Source organism: Antedon mediterranea, chromosome 11, assembly GCF_964355755.1.
Source record: "Antedon mediterranea chromosome 11, ecAntMedi1.1, whole genome shotgun sequence".
Classification (NCBI taxonomy): Eukaryota; Metazoa; Echinodermata; class Crinoidea; order Comatulida; family Antedonidae; genus Antedon; species Antedon mediterranea.
Genome location: NC_092680.1, coordinates 21,559,527 through 21,578,861, shown reverse-complemented (window position 1 = coordinate 21,578,861; position 19,335 = coordinate 21,559,527). Strand labels below are relative to the sequence as shown.

The window sequence follows — 19,335 nt, the reverse complement described above, 5'->3', positions numbered from 1 at the left end:
TTCTTTACGATCACCCGCTGCGTCTTCCGGTCCGCGCGGATCTACTGACGCAAAATCGTGCGAGGTTCTCGACGATCAACCTACAATCCCTGAACCTGACTGTTTGGCCATGGTCAGGGATCAGCTCAGAGACTCGGGCATATCATCTGGAAGAGAGTCGACTCTCACTGTCTACAACAGCCGTCTACGACACTTCTTTCGCTGGTGCGGACAAGATAACATAGACCATAAGGCGATATCCTTGGGTCAGATCTGCGCTTTTCTGCATTACCTGTACGAATCAGGCTTGCAAGTGCGCACGGTGTCAGGCTACCGGTCAGCGATTGCGGCCATTACGCCGCCATTCAAGGATGGCTCGACGGTTTTCAACTTCCGCAGTAATCACGCAGTTGTTACGCGGTATGTTCAGAGAGCGACCTCCGTCTAAGGTCTTAGTTCCACGTTGGGACGTTAACGTCATTCTATCCGCACTCACTCGCCCGCCATTTGAGCCAATGAGCAAGGCTTCATTATATAATCTCTCGCTTAAGACAGCGTTTCTGGTGGCGTTGTCCTCATGTAAACGCTGAGGCGAGCTACATGCGCTCACGCTAGAGCCAGGCCATATACGATTTGAGCGTGGTGGAGTCCGGTTATTATTCAGGAAGGACTTTCTGGCCAAGTCCCAGACGTTAAATTTTTCGCCGGCTGTGTTCGTTCCATCAATGTCCGCATTCTCGGGGGTAGTAGAGGACACATCCTGGTGCCCGGTAAGAGCACTCAAATTCTACATCCACCGTACAGAGACGTTGCGAGACGGTATATCTCACTTATTCGTCACATCGGTGCCCCCGTATCGGCCGGCCGCAAAATCCACGATTGCAACTGGGTCGTGGCAGCGACTCGGGCCGCTTATGAATCGTCCAGCACTTCGCGTTGTACGCTGGCGGTTCTATATCAGACATTATGACAGCGGCATGGTGGCGGACACAGTCTACGTTTACTGACCATTATTTAAGGGACATTTCTGCAACCATGGCGCCAGTAGCAGCAGCGGTGCTAAAGCCTAGGTTATAGGTATGTACACCTCACTTGCTCTGCTCTTTGTTAACTTACTCCCACCGCCGACTAGTTCTAGTCCGGTGCTAATCTGGCTATTGTCGGTTTATACAGGTAAGCTAGGCACGATATAGACTACACAAACCAGTAGTGGTGTTAGTAGTCTATGAGTGCTAGCTTACCTGTATAAACTCCCTCCCGCCGTCCCCGCAGTCAAGTACGCGGAAAATGATGACGGTGGTACGTTGGTACGTTCCCACATGAGGGTGTGGTTGCGGACGGGTCCATTATAATGCAGGGGTGTTCTAGGAACTTTTCACTTTCGTATCTAAGCCCTCCCTCTGGAGAGCACGGGCTATTGTCGGTTTATACAGGTAAGCTAGCACTCATAGACTACTAACACCACTACTGGTTTGTGTAATTTATAGGTCCATGCTAAGACTATTATGTAACTGTGTTCTTGCACTATTGTAGTCAAGGACAACAAACTTTGAACCAATCAAAATCCATATATTATACCTAGATACAACATTGTAGACTTGAATTGACTTAGGTCACAAAATCTGATCACCTTAGTATTATAACTACAGTCAAGAGAGCATCGCAAATTAAGAAGATGCCAAAATGCTGTGAAATCTATCATGTCTTGTCCGCACTTGAGGCTGGCTCTCACCCGAGTAGCGCCAACTAGATGTATGAACCGCCTTCACGCATCGTTAGACAGTTAATTAACATAAATTGCATTGTATGATGAGCTTGCTGTTTAAATACAATCACTCTCGTGATCTTTAGCAGTATTGATTTCTTTCAGTAATGCTGTCCTACTTTCACAATATTTTTTACGATACTGTATATATATATTGAGAAATCAGTCATTAATCACTTTACTATAATGTTTGGTTTGTTAGTAAAAATGAATTAGTCATTGCATAAATGTTGTATTAGCAATACTAGTAGTTTTTAGACCATTGAATAATTGTTGTATTTTTGTTTTCTAAAGCTCTGTCCACACTATCAAACTTTATGTGACAACAAAATGTGATGTGCCCATATATTTACATGACATATCACTACCATATTAGGGCATATCACTACCATATTTTTTATTTTATTTATTGTCATTAACAGGTTGTCTTTGGTTAGACTATTTCCTGTTCAGAGTCTAGAATAATTTTAATAATCAACAAACACTCAAAGTACTCTGATCTTTACGAAATAGCGCTATATAAATGTCGCATAGATAGATATTTGGGCACATCGCACTTTTTTTTGTCAAACTAGTTTGATAGAGCTTTAGAGGAAAATAACTCTAAACTATATGCATATCAAAAATGCTGAAAATTATTTTAGATCCTAATGTACATTGTGATATTGCATAGTGGTAAACATTTTGTTCTTATCATATATGTTATAGTGTACAAAAATGAATGTTTGTGAGTTGAATGGTGAGCATTTAGGAAACAGTGATTCAAGATTTGTTTTTAAATTGTGTATTGACCCCGACTATTATGTTGTCTTTATGCTGCCATATTTAAATTTATTCCTGAATGTTTTAAAAATAGCAAAAACTTTTAAACACATTTGTTTTCCATTATAATGTATATCAAAAAAAAGGTCATTGCATACCAGTAATATGCCGTACAAACAATCAAGTTTAATGTTTTTTCCTTGAATGAGTGTAAATGAGTATTTGCATAATGTAACAGCATACATATTCATTCACATTGTAACGTTGGAACTTTGCCAACTTTTCATGTTTGTATTCATGCTTACTATTTATGCTGGTTGCTGCTTAGTTTCGCATAATCAGATTAAAACTTTCTTATGTTGATATTAATCTTCAATAGGTTGAATTGAAATAACTTTAATTAATAATTAATTAATTTTTGAATTCATTTTTTATAAATAAATAAAACATAATTCAACCCATTGCCTACACTTATCACATGTTGAGGTTTTATGTAGTGGTATATGTATATACCAGTCTATCATCACTCGTACAATTATTTATTTATTTATTTATTCTTTCTTTTGACTAGATTGTATTTTCAGTAAACATTGTACTGCTTTTCAAAATGATTCAGGTACAAGGTTTAAAAATAAATAAAAATATATACATATATACAGAAAAATAAAAGCTTACAAAGGCCTAATTTGAAAGGTATATACAGAACAGATGAAAACAAATTTTCTTTGTATAAAAGACGTTGAATGTTGTTTAAAAAAAATGATGTGACTTATTTTTTTGTCAATTGTAAATATCTGTGTCTCAGTTTTTTTTAATACATTTTTAAGGTGTATATACAGTAATTATTTTAATTTAAGAATTAGAATTACATAATTAATATTTTAATTTAAAGTAATATTAATAATTTCAAACTTCATAATGTTCATTATAAAATTATTTATATTACATTATGTATTTATAGACAGTTTAAATGTTATAAGATTCTTATGGTTGATAAATAACATTTTAAAAAAAACATAATATGTACAGTATGAAATATATTAATAATTTGCTTATTGGTTGCCAGACATATTCAAACATTTATGCAAATGTATTCATGTGTGATAACACCTACTTTCTCAGACTAAACTCACAGCATCATCAAACCCGTCTTAAAATTGGCAGTTTGCCAAGATTTCACGAGAAAAAAGCGTGCATTCCATTTGAATGAGTCCTCGCTGCGACATGTCAAGTGAAATCTCTCGTGGGATCAACGTAATGTTTACAGGCTTTAATCTTGCATCTAATTAGCATATAATTAACATTTGAATAAATGTGTGTTACAGTTATATTGAATTTTTATGCAACTTGTGAATTATAATTCAACATTTTTTTGTGCTAAATTTAAACAATGTAAATGTAAAAATATTTATTATTATATTATAGTTTAAAACAGTCCAATAAAAACAACTTAATTATGATTAAAAATTTAATAATATTAATAAAATAAATTGAAAAGCCATTTTTTTTTCTAAGTTTGAACAAAATCTAATAGCATATGTATCAATATTTATTATTTTAACTTTTTAAAAACAGGCAAATAGAAACAACTTAATTATGATTAAAAATTTAATAATATTAATAAATACATTGAAAAGCCATTTTTTTTTCTAAATTTGAATGAAATCTAATAGCATATGTATCAATATTTATTATTTTAACTTTTTAAAAACAGGCAAATAAAAACAACTTAATTATGATTTAAAATTTAATGATATTAATAATAAAATAATTAAAAAGTCCTGAAAGATGATTTCCCCAAAAACTTTATTTACTATAACACAAAGAATTGTTAAACAGATGAAACCTGAAAAAAAAAATATCAAACTTTGAATAGGCTATTTTTAATATAGTTATTGATGTTTGAACAAAAAAAGATTTTTCGCATTAAAAAAGGACATTTAACCAAAAACCCACAATTTAGTGTTTTAATTATTCTCAAACATCACAAATTATTTTTCATTTTGTTTTAAGAAAATGTAAGATCTTGGAATTTGACTAATTTCTTGAAATCCTAACGTATATGAAAATTAATTGGAAAGTTTTCCCACACTAAGCTGGCTATTGCTTCACTTTGCATCACGTCTAATTAGAAAATCAATCGTTAATATAGATGGCAAATTAAACCCATTTATCAGATCTTAATATTTATATTTTGATCTTAATAATTAATCACTATCAAAGCATAGTCATTTAGCAGAGCCTTTGAGGTTGTTGTCAATAATCGGTACAGATTTTACACCATTTTTTTCTTCAATCGCTTCAACAGAAAATTGTCAACACTTGTATTGAATAGTGTTTTAAACTCTTTGATCTTAAATAAATAATAATATTTAATTAAAAAAACACAATTTTCAAGTATTCGTGTGTCCATCTTATAATCATGTTTTTCAAAAGAATTGTATGTATGTTTTTGTGATGCTTAAACAATATAAAACATTTGTTTAAAATATATTTTAATTTAAAAAATAATTTAAGAAAACACCTATAATTATATTTTTAATAAGCAATAAAATAGTTAGGCCCCTAACTTTACCTGCCATAGCCATGTAGGATAAAGAGCAAATTGGACCAATCAGATGATTGCATATATATTTTATGAAGCCTAAACGATAATTACAATTTGTTTACTACAAGTTTGTTGCGTGGTAGAGTTTGTCATTTAGTGGTTGATGCTAACAGGTGATATCAACTTTTTGATGTTTGATTCATAACCGTATCGGACCACGCTTAGGATTATGTTTACATTATCAATTGAAATTGGCGTATCCATCTAATACTGATGAGTGCTTAGCAGCCCTCATCATGGTGTCTTTGTTTGTCGGTTTACTCCCTAAAGTGGCAGTGTACTCTTCTGTAATCGTAAGGAGTCATTTCTCTTTGTTTTAGTTTTGGTCTGTCTTAAGTTTATGAAGATTATCAAGTCTTTTGACAATTAAATATGCCACTTTTGACCCAATTGATTTTGATAATTACAGTTTAATATTTATAGTACAATGTTGTTAAATTGGTGGTTAGGCCTATAATAGGATAAAAGTGATGAATAGAAGGATAAAGTAAACAATAATAAAATAGTGATAAAGTAAATGATGAATTGATAATTGACTGATTCCAGAGGAAGGCTAAGCTGCCCTATGGATAGGTTAAAAAAGGCTTCTAAGAAATCATTGTTATTCAGTGGGACCAGAGGACGCTGCGATCCCCCACCCACTATCCTCTAATCGTTGATTATGATAAGATGATGGGTGATAGTGATTTTTCTGGTGTTGATGGGAGTCATATAGTAAAGCATCAGAGCAATTTTATTCAAGTAAAGTACTTGCTTAAATTAAATTATGAAAAAAACCCATTAATTTTTAGTTTGAATCTTAGTTTCTATAACTATATAAATTGTTCAAATCAAATCAACCAATCATTTGTACCTCATTGTTAAAATGACAGTAAATAATATTGTATTATATCCTATCGAGTCAGTGGTCCCTATTTTGTAAAGACTGGTTCCTTTTTGACCACTACCTAAATCATTCAATATTGTTTTATGGAGCCTACAGTATGGTAAACCTACTGCAAACAAACCCTACAGCTAACGTAATAAATCATACCTGAAAGGTCTCTCTACCAAACAACATTAGTAATAACATATTATAGCTAGGCCTACTAAAATGTTATAGCCATGTTTACAACAAAAGTTTATACAACCAATAACAAATAACGTGCAGGTCACATCTTCTGAAGTTACAAAAATACAATGTTTAGCTCAAGTATCAATCGTCGATCAAATAGATTCTGAGGCTTTTTACCCTTTCGTTTCAAAATTAAGATTGTAGCTTATTTTTAAAAGTTTACTGACGTTAAGATTTATGTTGTGATCGTCTGTGAAGCTATCATTTTTGTATAAGACACGTAATCTTCAAAGTGTGTAGTAAATGACTGCACAATCCATCATGTATCTTGTCTGTATTCACAAGGGATTCATCCAACTGTAACCATGCTGCTATAAAACTTTATATCACTAGCAATCACATATGGCAGTATGCTGGGTCTCAACTGGATTTATTGCACTATGTACTGTATGAATGCTGCTAAACTCTGTGTATACCAATATGAGTACACATTCTTTAGGGACTTATTTAAGAGTAGGGCTTAAGTCTTAAATACTTGGCTCACTCCAGGTTTTAATTGGTGCCAAAGGTAATAATGATTACTGTCACAAACGTGGTTCCATTGTCCTCCGCTATTTTAATTATTATGATAAAGCAAAACAAATTTTCATTTTAAAGTGAACAAATATAATTTCTTGAATCTTGATATCAAAATTGCATATCATATCATTGATAAATAAGCAAATAACTTTTAATAATATATATAATAATAATTAATTATAATTATCACTTTAATAATTTTTTGGGTTTGGTTTTTGTTCTGTTGTCTGCTTTTTCAATTATGTTTATAGTATTTATTATTTAATACGTGTACGTCATTGATGGCAGCCAATACGTCATTGATGGCAGCCAATACGTCATTGATGGCAGCCAATACGTCATTGATGGCAGCCAATACAGTGTAAAAGGTGAAGAAGAGATTCTTTGAGATAGACAGTGGTTGTTGATATTGCTCTCTTTTTAAACTTTACTGAACTTTATTTCTTTGAAAATAAAGTCTAGAGCTGGAGCTTTGTGTTAACATGGTTTCCTTGTAATCCTAAAGTGCAGGGTTCAATTCTGACCTAGTTCACGGTCTTTCTATACTCGCTAGTACCTAACCCTTAAACCAGACATAATAGGTAGGATGTACACACTAGGCCTAATGGGTTGTAACGGTGGCTCCCAAACCTTTTTATTTACCCATAGATACTTCGTTCATAAATTATTTATTTATTTAACTTAATTAGTAAAAATTATTACGTAATACAATTTATTAAGAAATAGGCCTATTAAATTGAAATTTTATTAGAAATGTCTTGTCCAATTAAAAAATAATATTTAGAAAAAATATGATAAAGAGCTTACATTTGTTAATAAAAGATAACGATAAATTATTATTATTTTTAAGATAATAAATAAAACTTACTGATATCCCTCAATTTTTGTTCACTTATTTTGTTATTGTATAAAAATGCAAATTCAATGGTTTATGGCCGTGAATGTTTTTATCAATTTCAAATATTTTAGGCATTACTGCTAATCCAATAAGTGCTGTGCTATTCCTTTTTGTTCAGGTTTAATTGAAATGCTACGGCTAAAATAACACCATTATTCAAATCATTTGTATCTGCAGTATGTATTCATTCTATTCAGCTAAATCACCATAAATTTTGCATAATCTTTGTAAATAATTAATAACAATATATTAGAAAACCATTTCAATAGAATGCTATTCAATTATTATTTATTAAAGTTCATTTAGTCGTTGAAATTTGATTGGTTCTACCAATCAAATAGTCAATTTATGCGATTGAAAAACGGTGAGATGTTTGTAGGTTGTTTTCCTGCAACCTACATCCATTGCTAAAACCCCCTGATTGATAATGGAGGCCTTCAAATCAAACATCCCAACTGTGTTCTCCATCGTCGTCGCCTCTAGCTTTAAATCATCAGGGAGAGATTTTAAGTTTTTTCCAATCATACATTAGTAGTTTTGATGAAAATATGATTTCACACTTTGCCTAAAGAAACAAAGTGGCCCAGTTCATGCTTGCAGCCAAGGGGTTGACCTTCTCACAACCTTAACAATGTCACAAGTCGTCCCATTTACCTCCCTATCTAGCTGATGGCAATGACATTTAATGAAGACTGGGTGTAAGCATTATTACTCATGTACCTCTTCAACAAGATGTATTGAATTAGGTCACTGTACCTAATTCTTGATTACCTCCTAAAGGAATCTAGATTACCACTCATTAAACTAGTTAGATTTTACCTTAAATTTAGCATTTAATTATTTATTCAGATTATATAATTGATTCTGATTCAAGCAAAATACAATTTATCAAAAACACATTAAAATAAGAAGCAAATTAAACATAGAAAAAAATGAGGTAGGTATCGTCTTCTTTAGATGAAGACCCGTTTGTAATGCTTCAATCAGTATAGCTTTGGTATTAGCTGCACAAAGTACCAAAGCAGATGAAGACCAGTTTGTAATGCTTCAATCAGTATAGCTTTGGTATTAGCTGCATAAAGTACCAAAGCAGATGAAGACCAGTTTGTAATGCTTCAATCAGTATAGCTTTGGTATTAGCTGCACAAAGTACCAAAGCAGATGAAGACCAGTTTGTAATGCTTCAATCAGTATAGCTTTGGTATTAGCTGCACAAAGTACCAAAGCAGATGAAGACCAGTTTGTAATGCTTCAATCAGTATAGCTTTGGTATTAGCTGCACAAAGTACCAAAGCAGATCAAGACCAGTTTTGAATGCTTCAATCAGTATAGCTTTGGTATTAGCTGCACAAAGTACCAAAGCAGCAAATATAAAATATTTTCTATTCTATGCCATTTTCTTTCTTTAAAATATCTTATTTAAAGTACTTTTCCAATTGGTCATGTCTTTCAACAGATAAAATGTTTATACCCCAATCGTTTTAATAGGTCGAGAAATCTTTAAAACTATATTGCTTATGGAATTATAGATGACAATTAAATTGAGATTAACTTTGACTTCTGTCCTTTTTAAGATTATTTATATTCAACGCTTGGTATTGCTTGTTGATGTTGTTTTAAGAAGAAAGTATTACTACAGCATTGACTGGCCAGGCTGGCCTGGGTTAAATGAGCCTTGAAAATCTTGATTTACAGCTTATATTACAATGTAATCAGTTGGTTGCCTATAAACTTAAAGTTTATTATATTCAGTGTTTTAAAGTTTTATGTTTAGATCATTCTAAATAGGCCAGGCTTCAAATTTCAATATTATGTTTAGTGTTGATTCTAATGCAATTTATGATGAAAGATTATACTGGTAATTTTAATTGGTGAAACAGTAGGAATTATACACACTCACCGATTTAAATATCATTTGTATTACGTATAAATATCTTTGAAAAATAAACTTTTACAACTTTGTAGTACTCCTCTCAAATTTCTTCTTCAGATCAAATGATTTCACTAAAGTTACTGAGTTTGTGTTTTCTCGTATTTCTGTTTAATTCTATTTGCTGCATGTTTATGCCTCGTCATTATATTTTTGTGAGTGTCTCCAATGATCAGCTTTGGCTAGCTGGCTGGATGGACCACCCTCGTAAAATAATGTTGAAATAAATAAAATACATAGAATTAATAATTTAATGTACCGATTTCTTTCTTTCATATTCCTACTTTTAGATGGAATATTAATTAAAATGTCTACCAGTGAGGGAGAATTCATCAATGCATAATATTGGTTGTCTTCTTTTTCCTTATCTAGTTATTTTTTAATTTCTTTGACTTTCTCTGTTTCTGACAATCTAAACCATATTAACTTATTACATATAACACCTAAAGCCAAATTGAGATTGTTGCTAGAAATAGGTCATTGGTCTTAGCCATCCTAGTTAATGCTTAATTAAATTAAGTTTCAAAGGAAGTAAGTTCAATATACCCACCTTTTTATTATATAATTATTATATTAGTATTTTTATTCAAAATAAAACCAAAAATAGGAAAATAGTTGGGAATTTGAATTCAAGATTTGTGATCTTTTTATTAATAAAGTGGTGTAATATTATATAACTTTTCTCTTCTTTTAAATATTTTTGTTCAAGTTTGGAGGAATGGTTCAACATTTCTATATTGATATTAAACATTCCTTCCTTAATTTTATTCTGAAATTAAAAAATATTACATAATGTTTGCCGCTGTGATGGTTTTGTAATCTTATACAACCAATCTTTAATTTAATATTGAAAATTGTTTTACTTGGCTGAATCTTCTACTCAATTTTTAAATATTTCACTTTAGTTTTGTACATTTGTATTTGATTTTTTATATTTACTGTATACATATCTATATTTTTTATATTTACTTTATACATATCTATATTTTTTATATTTACTGTTTACATATCTATATTTTTTATATTTACTGTATACATATCTATATTTTTTTGTAAATCCCAAGCAAATCAGTTTTTCTCTGTGATTTGTGGATATTTGAATAGATAAATAAATAAAATTTCAGTCTTGGTTGTCAAGTTATGTCATAAATGATTTTTAAGCCATAGAATGATCTTTTTATTTTATCTGTTTATATCGTGATACATTGTAGCAGTACGATGGCCAATATTCTTTGCAATGTTTGGATTTGTATAATTTTACTACAATTTAAACTTTTAAACACATTAGTGATTTAGTGAACAATTTCTAATACTGTAACATCTGTAGTTTCTAGTTTTAAGATACTGTATATTTACTTGAGGGCAGTGTTTATATTAAACATAAACCAAAGGGTTTATAATTACGAGTATGTTACTTGTCCAATACAACCTGAACATAATTCTTTATAGGTTACTTTATTACGTACCATTAATTATCTGACATTACTTTGAATTTAACTTAGACTAGAGGACACAGTGATGTAGCCACGAGAAATAAAGTGGTCTGGTTTTTCGCAAGAAAAGGGGACAATCTCTGTCAAAGGCCTCTGAAATGAAACTTGCCCAATTAGTAATTTTGGAATAAAATGTTGTGTCTGTGACCATATCAGACTTTACACACAATTTGTTTTCTTGCCAGTTTCCAGAAATAAAGGGAACTGGTTGATCTTGGTGCAGAAGAAATTGTGCACAAATTACTAAGGAAAAACATTAGTAATAGTATTCTTTGTATAACTGAATGTCGCATGCCAGCATAATTAATTGATAAAGTAGGCTGTGTTTTAACCGTAGCTTATAATAAAGTTTTATAAATCACATATTGAAGAAATTTTATATTCTAGTTACATTCAATGTACTAAATTCACTCATAAAACATTTTTTTTACTGAGGGTCATGTACCTTGTAGATGTTATAAATATATATCGTCTCGTGATATTTAAAATTATATTTAATTTTCGAAGATAACTTAAGAGGATAAAATAATATGAATTCCCAACAATTCTGTATACATTGTTTATTATAATTTGTTTTATCTAAGAGTGTATTGAAAGTATTATTTACTTTTTAAAGTTTTTATTTTGTTGATGTGAAATAAGGTAAATAAATACAAAAATCCATTTTTTATTGCAGAAAGTGCTATAATATCATAGAAAAACCACTGGTCAAATGTACTAAGGTAAGAGTGTGTTTAATGTTATCTATTTTATGATAAACATAGTTGCAGATGTTGATAAATGAAGATACAGCATAATGCGACCAACTTGCCAATTAAAAGGCCAATTTACAAAGACTAGCGGTAACTAACGGTAACTAACAATATAGAATCTATGTTATTCCTTAGGACCATTTACACACAACGCAGAGCGGACGGGTGGTTAGATGGATAGATACAGATTCTACTTGGGACAAGTTACGCGGTTTTCCATTTATCGTTACTGCTCTGTCTGTGTAAATTGGCCTTTAGTCTGTGATTCCCACAATCACTTTAAAGTGGGTAACATATCCTACAAGTATAGGGAAGTCTTACATAATATAAGAACTTATTGTCAATCAATTGCATGATAATTACATTTAAATTGACAACTTTAGGAAGTCGCTTATCAACTTCAAAGGCTTGCTACATTTTAAGAGTAAACTAAAAGATAGATAAGATAAATGACAATTTCAGGAAGTAATGATGTAACATCAGGGTTGGTTGTCCCAACATTTTGGAACTATTTTTCTTAAAACTTTTATGTTAAATTAAAAAAAAAGATCTGTAGTCCAAGTCTCATGAACTTGAATGAGTGATGAATGGGAGATGGAGGAATAGTGCTTCTGAGATCTAATGGGCAATGAATACAAATTGTACTGATTTATATGTACGAGTACATCATCAGTTACTATACATAGTACCTGTTGTTGTTCAAAAGTTGTCGCCTGTGGCTAGTATGGACTATTAAATCATTAACACTTTACGTGAAACATCACATTATCGCTAGTTTATAAGTTCATTTCATCTGATTTGTTTTCTGTTTTTACATAATAATTGTTTGTTTTGCATTCAAACAGTTTATGTGGTAGTTATAAAATGTCACTATTCAAAAACCTTATGTACAACCCTGTTTGAACAGAATCCTTTAATAAAATTCTCTAAAGCTCTGTCTACACTAGTTTGACAAAAAAATGTGATGTGCCCATATATAGACATGATGATGTCATATCACTACTATATTTGGGATTATCACTACCATATTTGGGATTATCACTACCATATTTGGGCACATCAAGTTTGATACTGGCATATTGATGTAACTATGTTTAATACACATTTTGCATTTTATAATATACCACTTGACAGTGCTAATTCGTTAAATCCGATATCAACTTACTATTACTCTTTTGTTAAAACTTAAACATGAATTATAATTATTTTAAAATAAATTAGAATAAATTTTAAATAAATCATAACAGAAATAGTGGTATTACGCATTTTCCATAACCCTGGATATGCAATCAGCCAATGAGAAGATGAGAAGCTCACGTAGCGATACAATTCATTTGCTACCCTGGATGTGTCATAACAAAATCACTTGTAAATATGTAATTATTTTGCAATATTCTGTTACTATGTTTATTAGGCTTTAATGAGTTTTGATTACTAAAATATTAGGTTTGATAAATTACAAATTATTAAATAATTATTCAATATGCAAGTATGGATTTAGATGGGCTAACATGCTAAAATTTAACAGCCATGTCTTTTAAATAAAATTATAATTATTTTCTGCAACCCGACCGATCGGTTTTATCATTTATGAAATATTTAGCCCCCCCCCCCTGCCCCTAATCTATAATTTTGGATATACTGTAGAAGTTGTCCAGTTTTGAAATGGGCAATATTTTGGTTGAGAGTCGTCAGGTGTCTAGTGAAACATAGGCGTCGCCAGGATTGTTTAGAATTTGGATTGAAATGCCAATCAAGATTGAGTGGGGTTATAAAATAATTAGCATGCATTAATGTTTTAAATAATTTTTATCAAAAATAAAAGTAATGTTTGAAATATCACATTGCCATGCCCCCCCCCCCCCCCAGCATCCTTAGATGTTTCCATAAAGATAGAAGAACTTAAGTTCAAATCCTGGTTGGAGCTTATTTTAATAGCTCTTCCTCATTGTTCATTTAATTTTTTATTATATTTTTTTTTGCATTATTTTTTTTGTTAACTTTATAAATTCTATTTTATTTTATTCTTATTGTTACATGTTTATGCCTCGTCATTTTTGTTTTTTTGTGAGAGTCCCTAATGATCAACTTCTGCTGGATGGACCACCCTCGTAAAATATTGTTGAAATAAAAAAAAATAAATAAAAATTTTTTATATTATTTGTGCAATTTAGATTACTCCCTCGCTTTGTAAAAATTTACATAAATAATAATGCTATCTTTTGTTCAAAAAGTTCTTATATAACAAATTGCGTTTTTATTACCGGTACTTTGAAAACCAATTACAGTTGTTTTCAAAATTGTTAGTGAATCATTAGAAAAATATTTAACGCTAGTTTGTTTTATAACAACCCTGGATGGATTACGCCCTGCCCTGGATGATCAATAACGTTCAATATGACATTTAACTAACACTCGTAGCAGCATCGCATAAATTATATAGCATGGTAAAACATTGTTTGATAGTTTATATCATACAATTAGTTAAAATTTGCACTTCGTTTGTTAATGTACCATTTAACAAAAACATAGAATAACTGACACAATTTTAAAAACCTATAAAAATCATTTTTTGAAATTAGTTGCATATTCAATTATATTTTTAAAAAGGCATTGTTTATAAAGGTGCAACATTTTGACATTAAAGCATTATTTAAATATTATAAGACAAATTTAATTTGCTTGAACAAATTTGAAATGTACCTTTCTAAAATATAATACAAATACTGTAGATATGAAATTGGATTTGGAAGTAGATAATTAAAACAATTTATAATTTTGTTAAAAAAGGTGTTATTAAAAATGTAATTTTTAAATTAATTTATTTGTTTTTGATAGAAAAAAAAACATCAGGGCTTCTCAAGAGGCAATGAAGCTAGCTTAAAAGTCCCAGCTTAAAATTTACGACAAAATATACAGTACAAAGGTTAAAATTTATAAAAGCAAATAAAAAAGACTATACATAATGTTGAAAAATGATCAAAACTATAACATATTACATTCAATTCTTGTGCAAAAATAAGAATTGAACAACGCTATCAAATGTGAATGTATGAGCACCTAAAACAATTCAATTTTATAACTTAGGCCTACTTGTACACAGCGAAAATATCCAATGTACTTTTTGCATAAGGGGAGGGGGGGGGGGGTAAGTTTCCTGCAATATTGTATAAAACAATTTTATTTAAATAATATTCCACATTTTATTTTTTACTTTTATTACTCTTTTGTTGTTGAAATATTTCCATATAAGTACATATACATACTAATTTATGGTATTACCTTTAAAAAATTAAATATTAAAATATTCTTGTATTTAGCTACCATCACACTACCCTGGAGAGATAACAACCAATGAGAGAGCAATGTTTAAATATGGTGTAAGCAGTATTGCATAAATTATATGGCGTGCTTCTAAACACACTCGTCAGCTGTATATACATTATCTCGTACGTTCTCACGCTCTTGCCAGCTTTTTGGATTTCTTGCTTGATTTTAAAAGCGTCTGTGTTCGCGCCTCAGCGAGCATGCTCAATACGTGACAGAATTGCACGGTGTTTGAATTAAATTGTATTGTAATTAGTACAAACATAATATCATTATGCATCAACTACCGTTACTGATTATGAAGACAATTTAAGCAAACTAACTTTAGTCAATACTTATTTTAAAAATTTCACTCATGTTTTCTATATTTTAATAATCAATAATTTTATATTAACATATTCATTTGATCTTCATTTCCATGCCTTATTTGGAGATTTTTTGAATTATTGATTAAACTGTCATGAGTATTTTGATAAATTGATATTGCTCATAAAAACTGAAAATTAAAAAAATCGAACAAAGATGTATGTAGTTGTTATTCCAGTTTATACAATTTGCTTTGAAATGTTGAAATCATAGTTTAATAGTCTTTTTTTTTTTAAATTTACAATTTTCTGTTACTTTTCCTAATTTTGTTAATTGAACTGTAAATTGGCAATTTGTATTCACTTTTGGTTGAAAGAAATACTAAAGTAAAAAACTAGATTTCAATTTAAAAATTAATTATCCTTATATTGTAGTAATTATGCAAAAATCCACACAAAATACAGCAGTGAAAAGAAAAAATACAGCAGAAAAAAGGAAAAAAAATATTGCAATAAAAAGACACACAATTCCAATCAATCAGCAATATGAAAAGCATTAAAAAAAAATTGAGATTTTGCTCCTCTTAATTTGCTGTACATAAAAATTTAATGATTCGGTTTTTCAGCTTGTGATTACTATTATTGAGAACTTAGACAAACAATGTAAAAACTCTTTTAACCGAAGACTGATCTCACACTAAAACTGATAAATGTTTAACCATATACACATTGACTTAGAATTTGGATGCTTTTACTATTATAGTTGTTTTTTCTTTCTTCCTTTTGAATGCACCAATCATGTTGATGCATGATGGCTACTACTAATAATAATGATGGTAATCATATATTGTGCCTAATTCAATGTTTCTAAGAAAAATGATCCAGTTTTACTTCCAAATATTAGTAATAAAAAGAATTCTTGCCTTGTAAACAACTCGTTTAGAACTGTAATCAATATTTTTCCAGACCATTAAAACAGAATGGTTTAAAATATATTGTACATTATTACGAAGTCAGCTGATTTATAATTCTATCAATACCATTACTTAACGCAATTAACCATGCACACAATTGGAATTAATAATTAACCAAGACCAATTTGCATAACAATTAAAATTATCGTGTGCTTGGTTAAAAGTTAATTATGATCAAAGATCCAATATTAATTCACAGTTATGGCAAAGTGTGCAGTTACTATGGTAATGAAGCAATGGTATTAACGCCATAGAGTGCACCTCGTGAAGTCTGCCGTTCAAAATCACGATAGTAGTTCGTTAGAGATTACGCGGTATTGAAACAAGACTGTTTCTCTTGATTAATTTCTTTATCAGATTAGCAGGCACATTAATTACAACCGTGTATTATCAAAGTCTTCATTTCTGTTGTAGTATCATGTAGAATTACTTTCTTATCTTCTCTTTGTCACTATTGTATGTTTATTTTTAAAAAAATAAAAAAAGATTCAAGATATTTTATTGGTCCACTTTAAATTGGAAATTAATTTTGCTTGGCATAATTAAGACAATAAAAAAACAAAGAAAAATACATCCAATTGCAAACGGCAATGTTAAAATACTATTTATAGGCCTATGTTAAAATAAATTTGATGTAGACATATTTTGCAATAATTTAATGATAATTTTCACTGTACTGTATTTACTTAACAACTTACTTACTGCAGTAACATATTTCAATGCAATTGAATAGCCTCTGCTGCAACAAACAGTATGTATACATGATTATATAAAAAAAATAATAAGTAATAAAGAAAAATGCAGTAACTGCAGTAACTGTAGAATAAGTGTTAACATTATAGTTCCTAATTTATTTTCCTCAAGGTGGAAGAAGTCATTTTAAAGAAAGACACAATTAAGAAATCTAAAACTGATCATTAAACAAGTCACGTAAAATTCATTTCCATTATAATATATGGCACCAAAACATTAGTTGGATTGAGGAAGATCCAGTATCATATGTTGTTTTGACAGTTATGAATTTTGATTTCAAGCATCTCATCTTCCATATACAATTTGTTTTCTGTCCCAGAAAAGACTTGAACCTACCACAGGGTTGAAACTTAGAATATGATAGAATGATAACATCTGATTGGTCAATTGATGAACATTTTCTATTGGTCGTATGCTCAACATTTACAAGGCCAACATCTTGAAGTTTATGTATCTTGCTCCTAAATCTTTATAGCATGCATATCATGATTTTTGTTAAGAAGATGCTTAATACCATTTAGACATTATTTCAGCATTTACATCTCTGTTTATATTTTATCTGAATTGGTAAACTTGTATACTGTAGATAAATAAAATGTAGATTTTGAATACATAATGCTTACTTTTGATTTGTAGGTAGTAACTGTTAAAAAGAAATTTTAATTGCAATTTATTTATTTGATATCATTTGTAAAGAGTCTTTTATTTCTTCAACTTGTTTGTTTGATAGATGCCTTTATCTTCAGTTATTTGTATATAGGCAACATTCAATTCATCATATTTGAACCAGGTATTGCTAAACATCAACAAAAACAAAAATAATCAATGTCTATCTTCATAACAACTTATTTTTATGGTATGGAAAATAAGTTATTTTTTGTTGAAGTTTTTTCACTAACAATTTCAAATGACTTTTATTCCAAAAATACCAAGTAATTGTTTTTTTAATTGACAATGACTTACTAATTAGCCAATTTTATTTTAATCAGGATAGTAAAAAAGCTTAAACAGAATGTACTTGAATGTTGATTTTTGTGATTTATGCTCAAATACTCAAATCTTTTTATTCATATTAAAGAGCTTATCCTAATCTGTCTTTTGTTAATCCCTATTCTTTAATTCCTGAAACCAGTTCTAAATTAAAGTTCAAAATAACAATAGATGTATGTAATAAGATATGTATTTAAATGAAATCAAATGAATTAATTGCCTGTAGCTACGCTTCTCAATCTCTTTGCACAGGAGTACCCCAAAGCCACCTTCGATTTTTTAATATTTGATATGAATGTGAGAGTGAGCAATCCCTAACGCGTTCTGTTGTTATAAAGAATTGATTTTTTCACATGACTGCTTTTATCTGTTAAGTGAGCTGAGAATAGGGCCATCATTAAATTGGGCTTGTGTGATCGTGTTACCCTCAACTTTTTGATTATATCAAATAATGTTTAATTTAGACCAATACAATTGTTCCAGGATTGGTAGAGTACGAGCAGCTGCATTCGTTTCCATGGTGATCGGTCATCATATTTGCCTCTTATATTCACTTGTATTTGTTGAAGGTGAAATGTGTTGAAATATTAGTTTGAACAAGATTTTGAGTACTTTAACAAATATTATTTTGTATTATTACTTGTTTGGATCAATATCATTTTTGGAACAAAGACTTAAATTTGATAATATTATATAATAATAAGTTTAAAGTTTAGATGTTTTCAGTGATGTCATATGCTTTATATGATCACATTTTGTATTATGTTCACTTCAATCTTTTATTTTGGAATCTCTGGTCCATAGAAAGTAAAATTACGTATAAATTAATAAAAAAAAAGACTAATTACTTACTACTCATCTCAGGATGGCATTCCACCTGGAGAGCATCTTTGACTTATATAAGACGTTGTCTATAATCGTTGAGACTAAAACATTTATCACTTTCACATTAATAAAGGTTATGTTAAATACTCCTATCATCAGTAACGTATTACATCTTCAAATACAGATTCATTAATTTTATATAATCTTAGATGATAAGTGTGAATTTTAACAATTTTTAATATTAGTGACAAATGTAAATAATGAGTATTCTATATATATATTTTTTGCACTTCAAGTTTTGTATAATTATTGAAGTACACATTCATAGATACATTAAAAAT

At 30.1% G+C, this 19,335-nt stretch overlaps 1 long non-coding RNA gene across 2 annotated transcripts in view; it reads left to right on the top strand.

Moving 5' to 3' along the window:
• The window catches only part of LOC140063039 (uncharacterized), an 89,113-nt gene that overhangs the window by 20,220 nt on the left and 49,558 nt on the right, over positions 1-19,335 (top strand). For both annotated transcript variants that reach the window (XR_011847568.1, XR_011847569.1), the window contains exon 2: positions 11,745-11,790. This is a non-coding gene — a long non-coding RNA (uncharacterized lncRNA). The remainder of the gene's footprint in view (positions 1-11,744; positions 11,791-19,335) is intronic.